Source organism: Meriones unguiculatus, chromosome 3 (genome assembly GCF_030254825.1).
Source record: "Meriones unguiculatus strain TT.TT164.6M chromosome 3, Bangor_MerUng_6.1, whole genome shotgun sequence".
Taxonomy (NCBI): domain Eukaryota; kingdom Metazoa; phylum Chordata; class Mammalia; order Rodentia; family Muridae; genus Meriones; species Meriones unguiculatus.
The window spans coordinates 60,755,959-60,775,306 of NC_083351.1; the positions used below are offsets into that span (position 1 = coordinate 60,755,959).

The 19,348-nt window shown below is 46.0% G+C and overlaps 1 protein-coding gene and 5 non-coding genes across 6 annotated transcripts in view; 1 reads left to right on the forward strand and 5 right to left on the reverse strand.

Annotated features, from left to right (window-relative positions):
- Positions 1–19,348, forward strand: part of Znf746 (zinc finger protein 746) — a 249,107-nt gene that overhangs the window by 167,674 nt on the left and 62,085 nt on the right. The window lies entirely within an intron of this gene.
- Positions 3,464–3,535, reverse strand: Trnac-gca (transfer RNA cysteine (anticodon GCA)). Its single transcript has one exon. It is a non-coding gene; the product is annotated as a tRNA-Cys (tRNA).
- On the reverse strand, positions 5,140–5,211 carry Trnac-gca (transfer RNA cysteine (anticodon GCA)). Its single transcript has one exon. It is a non-coding gene; the product is annotated as a tRNA-Cys (tRNA).
- Positions 7,498–7,569, reverse strand: Trnac-gca (transfer RNA cysteine (anticodon GCA)). Its single transcript has one exon. It is a non-coding gene; the product is annotated as a tRNA-Cys (tRNA).
- Trnac-gca (transfer RNA cysteine (anticodon GCA)) lies at positions 8,426–8,497 on the reverse strand. Its single transcript has one exon. It is a non-coding gene; the product is annotated as a tRNA-Cys (tRNA).
- Trnac-gca (transfer RNA cysteine (anticodon GCA)) lies at positions 10,845–10,916 on the reverse strand. The gene has a single exon. It is a non-coding gene; the product is annotated as a tRNA-Cys (tRNA).

Consider the following 19,348-nt stretch of genomic DNA (forward strand, 5'->3'; position numbering starts at 1 on the left):
TTATATTCTATAATTGTCTTATTTACCTTTGGCTGGGCATGTATTTTACCTATGCTGTCTCAATAACCTCACCATCCATCTCCCAGCCCCCATCGACCTTAACTGGGCTACCTTCCATCCATAATCTTATAAATACTTGCTTACATTTCTCATCTTAGAGTTTTCTCCATCTCTGCCATCCCTGGAGTTCTTCCTCCCGGCCCACATGGTTCCTTCTCCATGCCAATCCATCATGGCATCCTCCTTCCTCCTCTCTTCCTGACTGTCTCTAGCTGAGGTTTCTTGAATGAACTCCATAGCCTCCCTGTCTGGGCTGTATAACAGAGGCTATGTGCTGTCTTTTATAGTATGATTGAGCCCAAAGAGAACGTAACAGAACTCTCCCATACAGATACAGTCTCTCGTGACTGAATCCACACACTCCCCCCAACTCTCCTCTGTCTGTGTGGTGAATCCTAATTACCTGGGTCTTCTCATCATGCACTGTGTGCAGTGTGAGAGGAATCTCGTGGGACACAGGTGACCTGGGCGATAGAGCAGGCAGCCTCTATTCGTGTGTCTGAGATTTCAGGCAGAGTCCTTTTGTCACAGAGTCACATCACTGGGAACTTTAAGCACTGTGGGACAGAGGATTCGTTGGCCAAGGAACAAAGTAAAAAGAAAGAAAACTAAAGTAAGAGAATTGACCAGCAAGAAAAGAGATACAAACCGAAGGGTGGAAATGTGGGATGGGAGAGAAGGTCTGGAGGCTGGAGTGACAGCTCAGCGCTTAAGAGCACAGGTTGTTCCTGGAGATGACCCAGTTTGATTATTAACACCTGCTTGGCAGCTCACAACAGTCTCTAACTCCAGCTCCACGAGGTCTGACATGCTTTTCTGGTCTCCTTGGGCTCCAGGCAACCATGTGTTGTGCAGGCATACACATAGGTAAAACACCCATACACATAAAAATCTTTTAAAGACTGTAGGACACGGTCATGCTCCATGGTGGGGTGAATGGGATGAACTCTTCCTCGGACTTTGCATCAGATCTGCTGAACGTCCTCTGATTCAGGACATCCTGCCACGACGTAAGGTTTATGAAGCAACTAATTAACCTCTGAGGTAGACACGGATCACTAACCATTGATGAGACTCCCACTTATGATCGATATCTGATGTTCACAAAGGACACTGACGGGGTCCTAGGAGGGGACTGTGTTGGACTGATCAGTAAAGAGAACAATAAAGGGAGAAGACAATTTTAGGCTTGCAAAAGAAGGGACACAGCAGTAGGGATCATCTGGATTTGAACTTGGAACCTGAATCTGCAGTCAAAATCTTTAACCTGACCTATACCCCTGTGGCGAGAGTTTCCTTGGTATGTTTTGCCTGTGCTGCTATTCCTGCATGTCCCATAATATGCTGTACATTTTGGTAGAACAGACACATCCCCAACTGACTCTGAGTGTTCTGCTCCTCTCCCAGAGGCCCCTCATCTCACAGGTTCTTTTCCACCATAAAGCACGATCTCAATTTCTACAATAATCCAGAGTGTCTGCCTCCTCCTCAGTCAGGACTGGATGGGTGTAAGGAGCAGGCTGGGAAATCAAGACTTGTCAGCAGATTCTTGTGGGAACAAGAATCATGTGGGATCCAATTATTTCACCTCACTTTTCAGTAGCCATGACCATGACTCAGCTCAGTGACACACATTTGAACACACTGGGCTTCTGTAGAACAGTCTTTGTTTTTCTGGGATGCCTTTTTCTATCTAAGAGAATTTACAAGGCATCACTTTGGTCAAATCAGTCTTTATAAGCCAGGTGTAGGAGTACAAGCCTTTAATCCCAGCACTCAGGGAGGCAGAGGCAGGCAGGTCTCTTTGAGTTTGAGCTGAGCCTAGTCTGCAAAGTGAGTCCAGGACAGCCAAGGCCACATGGAGAAATTCTGTCTCAAAAACCAAGCAAACAAAAATAAACCAGTCTTCATAGGAAGCATCCAGGCCACACAACCAAGGATACATCTTAACTGGAAAGCTCCAGGTTCTCCACTTTCTGTGAACTGATTTAGTCAAGACCTCCTGCCATGGAGAGAGATCAGTTTTGGTTTTTCCCTGGCAGCAAAGTGCTACCTGCATTGCCTCTGGGTTCTCTTTATGAACCAGTCAGTTCTCATGGGAAGGCAAACCCTTCTCATAGCATCTATGGCAGAAGCAGCCTGTCACGAATAGCTCACACAGTCATCACTTTACTCTGAAATAGGCTTTCCGCTCTGCAAGTTCAAGGATGGATAGATAGATAGATAGATAGATAGATAGATAGATAGATAGATAGATAGATAGATAGACAGATAGATAGACAGATAGATATGTTGTGTATATATATTGCCTCATTGTCATCGTGACAGGTATTTTACACACTCGCAGTACTATTCCCTCACTATCTTTCCAGCAGTGACCACCTGCAGGCCCTATACTTTGGAATCAAACAAGACAACCCAGTGGGTGTTTCGATGACATCTTACTGTTCCAACCTTACAAAAGAAACAAGTCCTCTTCCTGCCCAGAGAGCAGTGCTCTGCTGGCATCTCCTCAGCAGATGGCATTACTGAGCAGTGACTGTGAAGAGTTCACCAATCCTCTGCTGATGTCCAGCCTTGGCCCCCAGGTAGTGTTTGTCCTCAGCACAGCCTCAGACTGCCCACCCCCAACCTTAGCCTGCCAGTAGCGTCTTGAAATTCAGAAAGCAGTTCATCTCTCAGTGGGCAGCTCTGGACCACGCTGGGACCATTGCTCACTGAATGGGAGGCACTGAAGGAAGGTGGGCTGGAGTTTCGTTTCTGGTGCTGTGATGAAATGCCCTGGCAGGAGAGGCAGGTGGCTGAAGAAAGGGTTTATGTTAGCTCACCATTGCAGGTTACAGTCCCTTATTTCAGGGCAGTCAGGGCAGCGATAACTTTAGGCTGTTGCCCACATCACATCTACAATGAAGAGCAGAGAAAAAGAAATGCGTACATGCTTGTCAGCGCGAAGCTCGTTTCTACACTCGCTCAGTCCAGAATCCCTGCCTGTGGAATGGTGCTGTGTCGTCATACATCCACTGACTTAACTATCAACACAGTCCCCTACAGACATGCCCACAGACCAAGCTGACCTGCACGGCGTATCCTTCACTGAGACTTTATTTCCAAGATCAAATTGACAATAAACTAACTGTCCTAATGAGGATGAGGGAAGAATACAGATGGGGAAGTACAAGAATAGAGAGGACTCAGCATAGATAAGAGATCTGCTGTGTGCATTGTATTAATGTACTTCGGGGGTTCCAGCGGATGAGCGTGGGTAAGAATGGAATCCACAGCAGTAAATAGGGAATAGTGGCATGATTCTAGGGACCTCAGCTAATGAAGACTTTCTAGTGCCACGTGGGGGGGGGGGGGCGGGCTATGTTGAATGTGGTTAGACTGCAACCAGGAATAAGTAAGAGGACACTTGGATTTGAACCAGGGACCTCTTGATCTGCAGTCAAATTCTCTACCCCTGAGATATACCCCCAAGTTAGAGGGGGATATCTAATGCTTCATTAGTATCTCTTCAACCTTGACTCCACACCCAAGATACCTCGTGTTCATTTTCTGCTGTTAATAATCCAAAAGTTGACAGGATTTCTATAGTGACATTTTCCATCCCTCTTCTCGAAAACTTTGACTAGGCCAAGTCACCACACACACACATACACACACACACACACACATACATACACACACACAGAGTGTGGACCAACTTTGACCTACACAAGATGCCTGGCTGCGCCTTTTTCTGTAGGTTCACACAAAGAGATAGCACAGGTCATTGATGACCCTCACGCGAAGCCCAGGGCAAGCCTTATCCATAGTCCAAGTCCCCAGGAAGATGCTCATGCTTACATTTCTGTAATGGGAGCTTTGATTCCTTTAGAACCCCGATATGTTGTGTATATGTGTTTTTATTTTAACCCCAAGAGTGAGACTTTAGCTTGTCCACAGCTGATAATTGCCACCTGTGGGGCGTGGTCTTTGCTGGCTGGTAACAGCCTGCCTCATGCAGCACAGAGAGGGGCGTGGTCCAGGACTCTTTCTGAGCCCAGAAAGAGAAGGTGTGGCAGTTTGGAGAGACCAGAGATGGATGGATAGCGGCTTGGAGGAGACAGATGGAGAGCAACAGATCCAAAACATCTGGGCACAGGGGTCTTTTCTGAGACTGATACTCCAGCCAAAAACCACTCATGGAGATGGCCTGGAGCCCCTGCACAGAGGTAGCCTATGGCAGTTTACCATCCAAGTGGATTCCATAGTAATGGGGACAGGGACTGTCTCTGAAATGAACTGTTTGGCCTGCTCTTTGATCATCTCCCCCTGAGGGGGGCGCAGCCTTACCAGGCCACAGAGGAAGACAATGCAGCCACTCCTGATGAGACCTGACAGACTAGGATCAGAGGGAAGGGGAGGAGGACCTCCCTTATCAGTGGACTGGGGAGGGACACTGGTGGGGAAGAGGGAAGGTGGGATTGGGAGAGGAGGAGGGAGGGAGGTACAGGGGGGATACAAAGTGAGTAAACTGTAATTAATAAAAATAAATAAATAAATAGATAGATAGGTAAATAAAGAAAGAAAGAAATGATGAGCACAACATACTTGATCTTTTATTCATTCAATAAAGGTATCTTACTAGGTCCCCAAACCTGTCATATGAACATGTAACACATTGCCTATTTACTTCCAAAAGTCCTATTCTAAAGAAGAGATAACCAAATGGGTGAAGTGTTCCCCTAGAGCAGCACAGCAGAGGGCGTGGGGAGCACTGTGGGAGGGCAGGGGGGCTTCCTGAGAGATGAAACACCGAGACTGCTACAAGCTGGTTCTGCCCCATGCAGCCCCTCAGTGAGTGAGCCACAGGGCCACATACCCAGAAGATACTCCATACAGCAGGATGGACCTCAGAGATGCTGCTAGGAGAGCAGCACAGAGGGCTGAGGAGAATCCAGGGCACAGGTGAACACAGACCAGTGCGTACTGGGGCCCCATCTAGACAAAGAACGTGATTGTGATGTGGAGTTTTAGTTGGTTGGTTTTGGCTACTTAAGACATTTTAATGCCTGACATTCAAAAGAAATCCTAGGAAGGGGGCACCTGGATTTGAACCAGGGACCTCTTGATCTGCAGTCAAATGCTCTACCCCTGAGCTATACCCCCACCTATTATTAATGTTTCATTGGGAACTTAGAACCTGCATGGCCACTCCTGCCTGTTAACTTCTGGCATGTGCACTTGCCAGTGTTCTGCCATCATCTGCTTCCTCCTGTGAGGCCCAGCCCTGAGCTGCCTCTGCACATCTGACTGCCATGTTCTCATGCATGACTAGCATTTCCTGTCTTAGATCCTAGCAGAGGCAGGGGCATTAAGTTCAGGAGGCTTCAGCTGGTGCTGTTTCAACATCCTCCAGCCCAACTAGAGGGGCCATATGCAAATACACTGGCTGCTTAGCTGACCTTTGGATCTGAGTTGGGGGCAGGAGTGGACAGAAGAGAGAGTTCTCCGTTCACTGAGAAGTCCTTGGTCAGGCTCCCTAGAAGGGACAAATAAAGCATTCCCACTTACTAACTTAATGACCCAGGACAGTGGTTGATACCATGTGGTCAGCAGGTGAGTCTTAGAACAGGGATTTATCGGCATAAAATCCCTGAGCCTGTCCTTGTACCTGTATAGACTCCCTCATTATCACAGGCCTCCTGCACCGCCTCACACAGGGATGTAGTATGCATGGGGACATCTCTCTTCCAATGTGCTAGAGGACCTGACCCACGTCCATCACACTGGATGCTGTCAGACCTGGACTCACCGTGCCTTCCCCATAAACCTACCACAGGACACCACGAATGCCCCCAGGCCCAGCACACTGTAGCCCTTGCTGCCCAGCATCTGTGAACCTCAGTGGGAGAATCAGTGTGCAAGATTGGAGTCCTGCTCTGCTTCCCTCCTGTGCTTTTGCCTCCAAATTCCCCACCCTCATTGTCTTCTTCCACCCCATTCTGGCCCTCAGCACATTCTCATATTAGGAATCTTTTCTGTGAGTTTTATTTTTGCCCTCTGCTGTGCTGAATTATCATTTTTCTGGTCCTAAATTTGAAAGAAAATCTCCAAATATGAGAAAATTTAAGCTTCCCCCAAGCCATCAGCTCATGAGCAGCAGGGACCAGAAACAAAGAATGGGTTTTGAACAGTCAGAGATGTACTGAAGTAGGATCAGGACTCTCTGCCATGTGGACCCTTCCCCTGGAAGCTGTAAAACTGAGACTAAAAGACCACAGAGTATTACTTTTGAGAGAAAGTGTGTGTGTGTGTGTGTGTGTGTGTGTGTGTGTGTGTGTGTGCCCAAATGACCTGCTTTTACGACATCATCATGGTACTAGAAATATAAAGCATGCAGCTGGCATTTTGTGACTACTACCATCAACCCACCCCAGGGTTTCCGTGAATATTCCGGAAGATCCCTGGATTCAGCCTGGGTCTTTCTAGGCACGGTCACTAGTTACAGAAAAACATCCCAGTGAAGGCTCATGTGAGACATGGAACTTCTCTGTCAAGTTTGAGGAAGGGCCAACATCCTCCCAAACTCCACTGGAGTCACTGACCTGGCAATACACATGACAGAAAGAAACACTGGTCCCAGCGCTGTGCTGAATTGATTCTGTGTTTGGTTTTCTGGAATCTCTGTCACTCTGCAGAAGAGATGAGGCCATCAGTACAGAGGAGGAGGAGCTCTGCATGTTCTTTCTGTGTCTTCAGTAGACACAGCGGCAGAGGAGCTGTCCATGGTACAATGCACACCTCCAGCTCAGTCAGGCTCTGGTTGGCCTTCACACTGAGCTGTAGCAACACCTACCAAGAAAGCCAGGGTCTTTGGTGGGAACTTTATTCCAGGAGTAACACTTAAAATAGGGACACGTGGCCGCTACACCACAGATGCTGAGCCTGTAGAACAGATGACAGTCACTAGCCACCATTGGATACAAATCAGAACATGAGCAGCTCAGGATCCCTGTGATCTGTGGAATCCATATGATCTATAGCTCTCTTACTCCCCTCTCCCCAAGAGCCTGAACTTCCACATGCCCAACTCTGATGAACCAATTGGATGTCTTTAAGTATGGTATAACACCAGCCCAGTATCCCCCACTCCATTTTCTTTAGGGTCCTTTGAAGCTGCCCAATGCAAATGTGTTGAATTCTGTTCTCTGAGAACCAATGATACAACCCTGCTTTTCTAGGTTTAGGGAACTCCCTTTACATCCTAAAAGTGCTGAAGACTTGCTCACCTGAAAAACTTGAGATTCCATAAACACTCACAGCCAGTTGTCACATGAGGAATCTAATGGCAGGGCTGTGCCCTCAGTGGGGGGAATCTCAAACCGTCTGAGAAAGAGGAAATGTGGGTCTATACCATGACTGTGGTCAATTAATTTCCAAAATCACATGAAAAGGGGGCACCTGGATTTGAACCAGGGACCTCTTGATCTGCAGTCAAATGCTCTACCCCTGAGCTATACCCCCATTGGTACCAGTGTACACAGTTAATAATTTTCATCTGAGTGGTAATCTATTATGACTGACTATAAAGTTAAATTACAGGTGCTCACAGACCCACTCTCCAGAAGCTGCCAGACCTGACTGGTGAGATGTTTCCTCAGCCCTGCATCCTTGCAGCCCATCCTTGATCAGCATCATCAGCCAAGGAAAAGGAGAGGAGCACCCTGCAGACCCTGAGCCCACTTCACACTGCTGTCCTGGGTTAGCTCCTGAGCTGGCCAGCTACCTTCCACCTGGGACCCCAGACACCCCTCTCTTCCTTCCCTGAAGACAGGGTGGGCTGTCACTCAGTCCTCGCAGTGCCCTAGCTGGCACTTCATCAAGATCCCTCTCTGTCTGGTATGGTCTTTAGCCCCTGAGATGAAGCCAGTGAGCAGTGGGTTCTGGATGGGGGAGAGAAGCTCATGGAGGAAACATCCACCCTCCACAGAGAGCTGGTTTTGTGACTGGTGTCCTTAGTTCTGACCACAGGTTCCCAGAGAGCCATGGGGGAGAGGGAATCCTTTCATGGTTAGGCTTTCCTTTCTGGTCCCTGGACACTGGGTAGCTCTGTAAGTGCTGTGCCTGGATGCTCCCACAATTCTCTATCATAGCCCTTGCCTTCTCTTTACAAGCCAAAAGAATGAGAGAAAGTGGATATATGCAGGAAGAGGGGAGACAGATAATTGGAATGGGAGGGACACTGAGCATGTAGGAAGAGATGGAAGCAGTGATCTATCCACATGGTGAGCTGGCCTGGAGCTGCCAGCTCTGCTATGAATGGAAGAAATACAGGACTGGGTGTGTGTGCTCTCCACATGAATAAAAACAAACTTATGGTAGGGGGCACCTGGATTTGAACCAGGGACCTCTTGATCTGCAGTCAAATGCTCTACCCCTGAGCTATACCCCCTCCCTCTCACAGTTGATTAGTAAGAGCCTTTCAGTTTCACTGTCACTCTCAACATTCCTGAAATTTGTTAAGTTTGAATTCATCTCTCAAGACTTGGTAAGAGCAGGAGTTCTGCTTCCACAAGCTCAGCCCAGACAGGTGCTTCTGCAGGCCACAGTGTCTCCATCTCTCCCCCTGCTGTAGTATCAGGTCTCCCCACATCTCAGCCAGTGGGGACAGCACAGATGGAGACGTCAGGACAGAAGCTACCACAAGAGTCTGGGTTCACATGGCCGACTTCTTCAGTAACACCACAGGTCCTCTATGTGGAGAGACCCTGCCTAGCTTCTTGTGGCACATGTGATACCTGCCTGTGAAGACTTCTCTCACCCATGGGTGATCTGTGTGTTAGCCCCTGAGGTGGTTGCTGGGCAGATACTGATGATGTCTCTTCAGGCCTCAGTGGGTTGTTGAGGATCCCTGACAGCAGAGCAGGAGGACACAGAAGACCAGGGAATGTTGAGGCTCTGGCCTTTAGCTGGGCCTTCAGTCTGTCACCACTACACAAACCCACTGTCATGTATTTTAATAAAAATACATTGTACAATTCAATTGTTTTGAAAACTCAATATTATTTTGAAAAGATTATTAAGAAAAAAGACAGATACCCCTGAATTATTTTTATTGTTCTTGCCACCCAAAGGAAACCAATCTCCAAAGGCTTAGCTGTCCCCTGTAGTCTGATCTATGAACTTATGGAAAACATATACATTGTGGTGTGTCTTATTTAGTTATGTCCAGGCGTCAGGAAGTAACTGACTCGTAGATGAGGATTAACTTCCGTCTTCTTCCATTCTCACTTCCCGGTGGCAGCCGTGTCCGGCTTTCAGTTGGATGACCTTCTGGATGACCTTCTGTGTTTATTTCACTTGTTAGCACTGTGCATGATTGACGCGCGCCATTCTAAACAGGGTGAGGACATCTGGTAGAACTTTTGTTTTCCCTAAAGAGTCGGGGCTGGAGAGATGGCTCAGTGGTTAAGAGCACTGTCTGGTCTTCTAAAGGACACCTGGCTTCAATTCCCAGCACCCACATGGCAGCTCACGACTCTGTAATGCCAATTCCAAGGGACCCAACACCTTCACAGTAATGCGTGTAAAATTTTTTTAAAAAATTAAAAAAGATATAGGTTCTTATATAATTTGCTGGAGAGATGGCTCCATGGTTAAGAGTACTATTTGCTCTTCCAGAGGTCCTGAGTTCAATTCCCAGCAACCTAAAATTAATGACAGCTTCTTTTCTTAGTTTCATTAACTTTCAGTATCTATATCTTCTACAAACATTGAATTCTCTATGAAATTTTTTCTGAACAATTTTTTATGCATGGGTTATCAGATAATGAACATTTGCATTTTCTCTTTCCCAGTAGTGACCCAGGCTCCTGCTCCTTTTGTTCTGGTTGCCCCCAAAGCACACTGCATTGACAAGGCCCAGTGACCTCCTTCACCTTCACCAGAACATTCTTTCCACCATCTCTCCTGTGCGCAAATGTCTCTTTCCCAGATTCGCAGTTCTCGAGTGTTTCTAATCAGAGTGACATTCCTTCTTTTGGGAAATGAACCCTTCCTGTGAGAGGTGAATGAAAGTAACATTTCTGGCCTTTGTATTCCCGATGAGGCCCGTGCTTCTTCCCACGGGATACACTGAGAGTATGTAGATTTAATCAAACATTTTTCATACAGTAACGTGGTGGTTTGGGTGAGAATGGCCGCCATGGGTTTCTTTATTTGAATGTTTGGTCCCCAGGTGGAGGAACTGTCTAGGGAGGTTTGGGGAGTGTGGCTGTGTTGGAGGAGGTCTGACTGGGGAGTGGGCTTTGAGATTTCAAAATCCCCTATCAAGCTCAGGTTTGCCGTGCCTGCCTCCCTGCTCCCGTGCTTCCCACCATGATGATCATGGACTAAACTCAGAAACTGTAAGCCACCCCTCAATTAAATGCTTTCTTTTATAAGTTCCCTTGCTATTGGCATGTCATAGTATATTAACTATGTATGTAACACAGAATTGTAAGAGAAACTGATCCTACAGTCTGCATTATTGATATGGCAGGCCTCACCATGCTGCTTGTTGGAAGAATATGGAAGATGCTAGGACCTTAGATTAGGAAAGTAGTTGAATGCTGTAATTGGGACTTAATGTGCCATACTAATAGGAGCGTGAAAATCAGTGGTGTTCAGAGGTTGTGGTGGTCCAGCTCAAAATGTTTCAAAGAGGAAGAACGTTGGCATTCTCATGATACTTTTGGCAAATAATGTGGCCACTTTTTGCCCTTGTTTTAATGGTAAAGTCAGTTAACCAGACATAAATAAGGGGGCACCTGGATTTGAACCAGGGACCTCTTGATCTGCAGTCAAATGCTCTACCCCTGAGCTATACCCCCATTGGTACCAGTGTACATAGTTAATAATTTTCATCTGAGTGGTGATCTATTATGACTGACTATAAAGTTAAATTACAGGTCCTCACACACCCACTCCCCAGAAGCCGCCAGACCTGACTGGTGAGATGCTTCCTCAGCTCTGAAGCCCATCCTTGAAGAGCATCATCAGCCAAAGAAAAGGAGAGGAGCAGCCTGCAGACCCTGAGCCCACTTCACACTGCTGTCCTGGGTTAGCTCCTGAGCTGGCCAGCTGCCTTCCACCTGGTACCCAAGACATCCCTCTCTTCCTTCCCTGAAGACAGGGTGGGCTGTCACTCAGAAGTTCTCAGAGTGCCCTAGCTGGCACTTCATCAAGATCCCTCTCTGTCTGGTACAGTTTTTAGCCTCTGAGGATGAAGCAAGTGAGCACTGGGCTCTGGAAGGGGAAGAAAAGCTCATGGGAAAATATCTACCCTACACAGAGAGCTGGTTCTGTGATTGGTGTCCTTAGTTCTGACCACAGGTCCCCAGACAGCCATGGGGGCGGGGGTGATATTTCATGGTTAGCCTTTCCTTTCTGGTCCCCGAACACTGGCAAATTCTCATCACAGAGCCCTGCAGCACCCCACCACAGAAAGGCAAAGGCCAGCCTGACCTCACTCCTGAACCAAATGTCAGGCTCTCATATCAGCTCAACATTTCTCCTCGAATGTTTAGTGAGCATCTCAAATTTAGCATTTTCCAAACCACACTGATCCTCTCCCCCAACCTTCTCTTTAAGCCTTTCCCCTTCTCTAGCCTTCTAGTTGCCCAATTATCTAAACTAAAATCAGGAGTTTGCATACCTCATACCCAATCCATGGATCCATTAGCAAACTCTCGGTATGTCACATAGTTTGGAGAAACTGGCCCCACCCACTTTCCACAGGAAATTAAATAAAAAATTAAATAAATACTGACACAGTGCTTCTCAGTAGAAGCTTCTCCTTGTCCTTCCATGTGTGTAAGGGACAGTTTCACATTCAAAGACAAATTCTTAAGACCACACAAGCCAGGGAAATAGAAATACACATAGAAAATAGTTTGAAGACATTCCCAGTGGACCCAGCTAGACCTGGCCACTTCCTTTCTTCCAGACAAAAATCTATATCCCAGAACCTGGTAGGGAAAAAAAAAGTATGTTCCAATACCAAAGGTATATTCAAAAGCAGTAGGCTCAGTGTACAACTGGATTTGGACCACAGACCACAGTCAAATGCCCTAAGCTTGTGCTGTTATCCCTGTGGGAACAGGTCAGTTTTCTTTTGTGTGGTATCATTCAGATAAGTCCCCTTCACACCTGCTTTCTTGAGAGCTTAGACATGACTAGCAAGACAATGTCCCTTATCCATACAGCTGTCCAGGCTTGTCCCTGGATGGGATCTTCAGCCCAGGAAAATGAAAGAATCATTTCACACATATTTCTAAGCTCATTTCACACTGCTGTCCAGGGTTAGCTCAACTGTCTCCTACTTTGGCTCCCAGACATACCTTCCTCCTTCTATGAAGACAGAATGGGCCATCACTCAGGTGTTCTCAGTGCCTTAGTTGTCACTGTTAAGAACAACAGTCTAGGGGCCTGAGGAGATGTCTCAGAGGTTAAGAGCACTGGCTGCTATTCCAAAGGTCCTGAGTTCAATTCCCAGCAACCACGTGGTGGCTCATAATCATCTATAATGAGATCTAGTGCCCTCTACTGGCATGCAGGTGTACATGCAGACAGAACACTGTACACATAATAAATAAATCTTAAAAAAAAAAAAAAGAAAGAAAGAAAAAAGAAAAGAACAACAGTCCAGAATCCCTCCCTGCCCTGGAACAGCTGAGCCAGGCTTTTGGACACTGGGGTTGAAAGAAATATGAGGCTGGCATAAGAGAAAGGAACTCACATGGGAAACATCCACCCTAAACAGAGAATCTGGTGTGCTGATTGTCTCCCTAAATCTGACCACCAACATCCAAGCTACTGTGTATGGCGAGAGAGGATGGAAATACTTTAGGGTTAGCTACCACCTGCTCCTGGGGAGTTGGCTTTGTGCATAGATATCTTCTCTGATGTAGAGAATTGTCCACCAAAACCTCTACCTACTCCCTGAGAGTTCAATAGACTAAATATACAAATATAGAGAAAGGGATGCTTAAATGCCAAGAATAAAAGGGGCATTCAAACCACAGAAAGAGATAGGAGGCAATTATCCATCTATACAACATGTATTCAAGGGCTGGCCTGTGGCTTCCAGCTCTCCCAAGGACTATAATGAGAATAAATGAAAAAAGGTAGAACTGAGTATAAGCAGTAATCCATATGAGTAAAAAAGAGATAGTAATTTAAAGCCTAAAACTAAAACAAAACTAAAACAAAACTGGGAACACCAGGCTTGAACCAGAGAAGCTCAATGACCATAGCTAGATGCTCTACCCTTGAGTGACATCCCAGTGCCCTACCATGAGGGTCTACTACTCAGATTTTGTAGTCACACATTTCTACTTATCTTGAGAGAGTTTGTAAGACTAGTACAGGAGTCCTTCAAACTCAACCCAAAGAGATGCTTCTCCAGGCCTCAGGGTCCCCAGCTCTACCCTGCTCACACGCCTTCACGTTCCTCCGCATTGCTTCACACCACGAGAACAGCAGACATGTATCACAATACCACAGCGGCTCTAGGATTTCCTCATGTGACACGCCACAAAATCCTGAGACTCCTGCAGTACCGATAGCTGACACTTCTCTCTAGCCTGAGGGTCTATACAGTCCCTGGTCCTGGCTGGACAGTGAAGGAGTTCTGAGAACCGTCATGAGGACAACATAGAACAAGGACCACAAAGAGCCTACGGAGACAGCTCTGCAGTGGCCTTTATCCCTAATGCACAAATGTGTCCACTGTATTAATATCAAAATAGCTTCCACAATTATTTTTCAAGGGTAAATATTTCTTTGAAAGTTTAATCATTTAAAAAAAAAAAAACCTCTCAATTCTTTGTGTATCTCTCCTGCCACCTAGACAGAGCCACTTTCCACAGTTTGGGAAAGGTATTATTACCTTTGTGGAAGGTAATAAATAAAATCAGTGGAATATGCTTTGTCTAAAATAATCAGATTTAAAACTCACTACCAAACTTATAAAAGTTGTAATTCATGTACTCCCATCTATTCTCATTTTTCAAATGTATTTATTTATATCTCAACTTTAAGTTGAGTTTTCTTTGTTTTTATTATGATGAGGTGAGAGTGCTCATAGCTCATCTATACCATGCTAAGTAAAACTAAGCAATATGGTAAGACTGTGTCCCTCCAGTTAGTGGTGGCCTCGTGTTTTGTTTAGCTTTAATTGTCAACTTGACTAAACCTAAGGTCATCTGGGAGGCAGCTTCCGGTGTGAAATTGTCCGCCAGATTGGCTGCCATCATTTTATCTTTCTGTGATTTTCATTAGTTGTTTTTTTTTTTTTCATTTGTTTTCAGTAATATAATGTGGGGAATTCCTTGGTTGTTAATTGACATTGGAATGGTGACGCCATTCCCCAGGCAGGTGGTCCCTGCCTCTGTAAGAGAGGGCACTCTGGAGAAACTGCAGAAAATGGAGAAGGATTGTAGGACCCAGAGGGATCGAGGATACCACAAAAACAAGACCCACACAATCAACTGAGCAGGGCTCGTGGGGGCCCAAAGAGACCGAACCCACAATCAGGGACCTGTATAGGTCTGACCTAGATCCTCTGCATATGTGTTAAGGTTGTGTAGCTTAGAGTCCCTGTAGGACTCCTAACAGTGGGAACAGGGGCTGCCTCTGACTCTTTGGCCTGCTCTTGGGACCCTTTTCTTCCTACTTAGTTGCCTCAGGCAGCCTTGATGTGAGGGTTTGTACCTCGTCTTGTTATGCCAGATTCGGTTGATATCCCTGGAGGCCTGCCCTTTTCTGGAGGGGAAAAGAGGAAGAGTGAATCTGGGAGAGAGGAGAGGGAGTGGGGAGGGGCTGGGAGGAGAGGTGGTGGGATGTAATATATGGGAGAAGAATACATTTTAAAAAAAAACAAAGGGGGAGCTAAGCTGGGTCTTCAGGACAGCAAGCAACATTCTTCCTTGGTTTCTGCTTTCAGGTTCTTGCTTGAGTTCTTGCCATAGCCCTCTCCATGACAGACTGTTACTTAGAAATGGAAGCCAAATAAACCCTTCCCTCTCCTCATCTGTTTTCACAGCAACAGAGCCATAACGAGGATGCTCACAACTAGTCGTGCTCACAATTGCCTTGTCCCCTGAAGTATCGGGCTTTGCTCAGCCTGTGAGAGCTCTGTGAAATGTGTCTCAGAACGATTTTCCATACCGGGAAGCATCAGATCATGAACTTTTCCACATTCTTTTGTCCAGTAGTGAGCCCAGCTTCTGCTCACCTTCTACTGATTACACCAAACAGTTCACCATGCAGTCAAGGCCCCATGACATCATTTTCACCAAGACAATTCTTTCCATTTCTCTCTTATGTGTGGGAGTTCCTCTTTCCCACTTCCTCTGCTTGCTTTCTGTGAGAGATGAATGGAGGAGATTGTTCAAGACTTTCCATGCTTGATGGTGCCGCCGTTCTAGCTACACACATGACATGCAGTCAGAATGGCATGGATTCAGCTTCAAACCAGAGTCCTTCCTGTTTCGAACTGTTTCCTGATATCTTACAGAACAAAAAAAAAAAAAAAAAAAATTACTCTTAGAAATTAAAGAAGGAAAAGATAAAATATAGAAAACATTAAGGCAATTTTCCAAATGATAAAGTGAATTGAAAAGACAAACCACATTAATATTTCTGGAGTTTTTCATTGTCCCACACTCAGGAGATTGGACTAGACTCTTATTCTATTGAATCTAGTCAGCCTCTGCTTCTCTCCCCAGCCACTCTCTATTACTACTCCTCAACCTGGCAGATAGCAATGTGTGTGTGTGTGTGTGTGTGTGTGTGTGTGTGTGTGTCACTAAACTTCCAGTAGGGGTCTTGATTTGAACCAGGGACCTCTTGACCTTCAGTCAAATGCTCCACTCCTGAGCTATGCCACCAATCATTTGGTACGAGTAACTAGCAAATGCCTTTTCGGTTGTACTGCAATACCATATCTAAAGAACTGGTTATGCAAATGACCAGTTTATTCATTGCAGTGCTGAGGAAGCCCATGGCTACAGGGCATTCCAAATGGGAATAACTGATACAGCTTAAAGAAAAAAAAAAAAAGGAACCATGTTAAGTAGGACCACAGTGAACTGCTAAGTGGAGATCATCTTTATACACAGCACAGAACTGTGGTCAGAATGGAGAAAAGTAGTATTTTAAGTCCTGTCATTAGTATGAATTAGAAGTTGGCATGAGCCCTATTCTATCCTACAGTGTTATATTGAAGGCTTTTGTTGATGCTTATTAATATAAAGACATAACAATAAAAAGGGCAGCGGTAAATCAGTTTTATGTGCAGATAGTATGGTAGCATTTATGAAAACTTCAAAGATGTCAATGAGAAAGCCATTATCACCAGGTGGTGGTGACATACGCTTTTACTCCCAGCACTTGGGAGGCAAATGTAGGCAGATCTTTGTGAGTTTGAGTTCAGTCTGGTCTACAGAGAGTTCCAGGAGAGCCAGAGCTACACAGAGAAATCCTGTCTTAAAAAAGTGAAAGAAAACAAAAGAAAAAGCCAGTATCAACACTAAGAAAAAAAATTCAAGATAATTGAGCACTAACTATTACAAATGAACTGTGGAAAAAAAATCAAAGCAGAAGCATAGGCTAATGCATGCGGAACGAAAAGACTGCATTATTTTTATTTTTAAAAGTTACTTTTGTAATTATTCACTGTGTATGTTCCTACATTTTTATAGATGTATAGAAATATGTATGTCTTTATGACATGAACAAAGTAAAACTGTCCAGAGGGATAAAAAGAAATGATGAGAGGTGAGAAAAGGGAGGATAATAGCATTGTGAATGCAGAACATGCCCAACATAAAGTTCCTATGTATATGAAAGTGACACACACCCCACACCACATCTATGAAAACGTATATGATTGATTAATCACACACCCCACACCACATATAAGAAAATTAAACACAGACACACATGTGCTCTCTCTTTCTCTCTCTCTCTCACACACACCACTTGTCAGATAGCAGTAACTTATTCGGTAGATAAAAGAACTGCTCAAATAAAAGCTGCTCAAATGTGGTGACCTGAGTCCAATCCCTGGGACCCATGGAGGAAGCAAAGAACCAAAAATTTTGGTATATATGCATGCTCATGTATGTTCGTGTACACACATAAACACACACATACAGTAACAGATAAAAGCTTTGACAGTTAATAAGACAAGAATCAGAAGTTTAAAAAAAAAAGAGCCAAAATCAACAAAAATGTTAAAGGACAAGATCACCTTCTCTTTACAAATACAGTGCAAAAACAAGACCTTTTATGTCTTAAAACAAAACGAAACAAAAACTCATGGAAGGAGGAGCCAAGATGGCGGCGCGCCCAGGGCAGTTCAGAGTCCAAGTGGGTTACATAGTAATGTGAAGAGGGACTGCCTCTGACATAATCTGATTGGCCTGCTCTTTGATCACCTCCCCCTGGGGGGGAGCAGCCTTACCAGGCCATAGTAGAGGACAATGCAGCCACTTTTGATGTGAACTGATGGACTAAGATCAGAAAGGAGAGGAGAACCTCCCCTATCAGTGGACTTGGGGAGTGGCATGCATGCAGAGGGAGGAGGGAGGGTGGGATTGGGAGGGGAGGAGGGAGGGGCTTATGGGGGGATGCAGAATGAATAAAGTGTAATTGATGAAAAATTTTAAAAAAAAGGAAAAAAAATAATTTAAGAACCTTAAATGACTTTCAAAAGTGGAGGAAAACATGGAGTTAGTCAATTTACCTGGAGCATGTCTCACCCCTGGGGGCAATGGTCTCCTGAACCTACTCAGACCTCGGACACCACCACTGCTAGTTCTAGAACTGATGCAGGATGTTCCAACAAGGGGGTTAAGGCTTCTCATAATATTTCCTATAAGCCCACACCTGTTTGTTTATATCCCCCATTTTTATTCATTGTTAGCCAGATAGAGCCAAGTAATTGTGGTAATGATACTTGCTTTTTTGCCCAATGCTGGAATGCTAGTGAATTTAGGTATGCCCTAGTTACTCGCATGCCTCGCTGGGTGCCTGTGCCCGTTGATGCCCCTCACGCTATGACTCTCTTCAGACAGAAAAGGGATCTTGGAATTACAGCCGCCATTGTTACTGCCATCTCATTGGCGGCTGTTGGAGCTACCACTGCGGCATTAGCCATGAGGCATACTGTGCAGACTGCTCAGACCCTGAATAATCTTTTAGCCAATGATTGTTCAAGGTTCCTGAATAAACTGCATTGAAAAAAAAAAAACTCATGGAAGAGAGAGTCCAGGTCACTTCAGATTGAAAATAGAAAGATGGGGGGAGCCCAGGATGGTGGTGACCAGTGCACCATATCTGAGGGCACAGGATCTGAAACTCTGAAATTGGAGGGAGTGGGGGTAGGCAGCTGAAGCCATAACATTGATGTTGAGGCTTCTGTGGCAAGAGGGGATGACCTATGAGCCGGGCCAGTTTGAATCCAGGTCACCTGTGGACGTCTCTGGGGCCTGAGAGCGGCAAATATTCGACCCCCTGTACTTCCCCTTGCCCCAAGCATGGGCTTCCCTGCTCAGATGAGGTGGCAGTGGGTGCCCAGGCAGGAGCCTCTGTGCTTGGTGACTCAGACAGCAGAGGCTGCTGCCCCAAGTATGGGTCTCCCTGTCCGGTGGACAAACAGTGGACACCCTGAGCTGACGGATCTCCTACACTTTCATTTGCCCACGCAGGCCCACATCTGAGAATAGAGAACAGGGGGAACCCCTTTGCTTTCTGATTAGGCCTGCGAGTGAGTGAGTGCACCTTCAAGTGGGTGCTTGCAGAGCCCCAGATCCAGGGTCCCTCTACTCTAGCGGCCAGACATCGGTTCCCCACCCACACCCCCACTGTGGGCAACATAGAAATCCTTGGGACAGTGTTCTCCCAGTGGAGTCCAAGAAAACAATTCCTGGAGCCAAGATGGTGTGACCCAGACAGACCTGAATACCTGGAGGACGGTGTGGCAGGCCTGTGGGCCACTGAGGCAGTCAGGGCACCTGTGCATGCACGTTGCACCCACAAATGGGGCCAGGACCCATTCCTGCACTTGTGCTCCACCTCTCCAGGCATCCACATGCTCTAGCACCCTTTCATCAAGGCACACTTCCACGCCCACTCCTGCGCTTGTGCATGTGCCTTTAACCTTCCTCTCTTAGCTTCAGCCGAGACACCAACAACCACACTCACGACCGGCAGTCCTCTCTCATCTTCCTGAGGAATACTCCAGACACCAGAGACA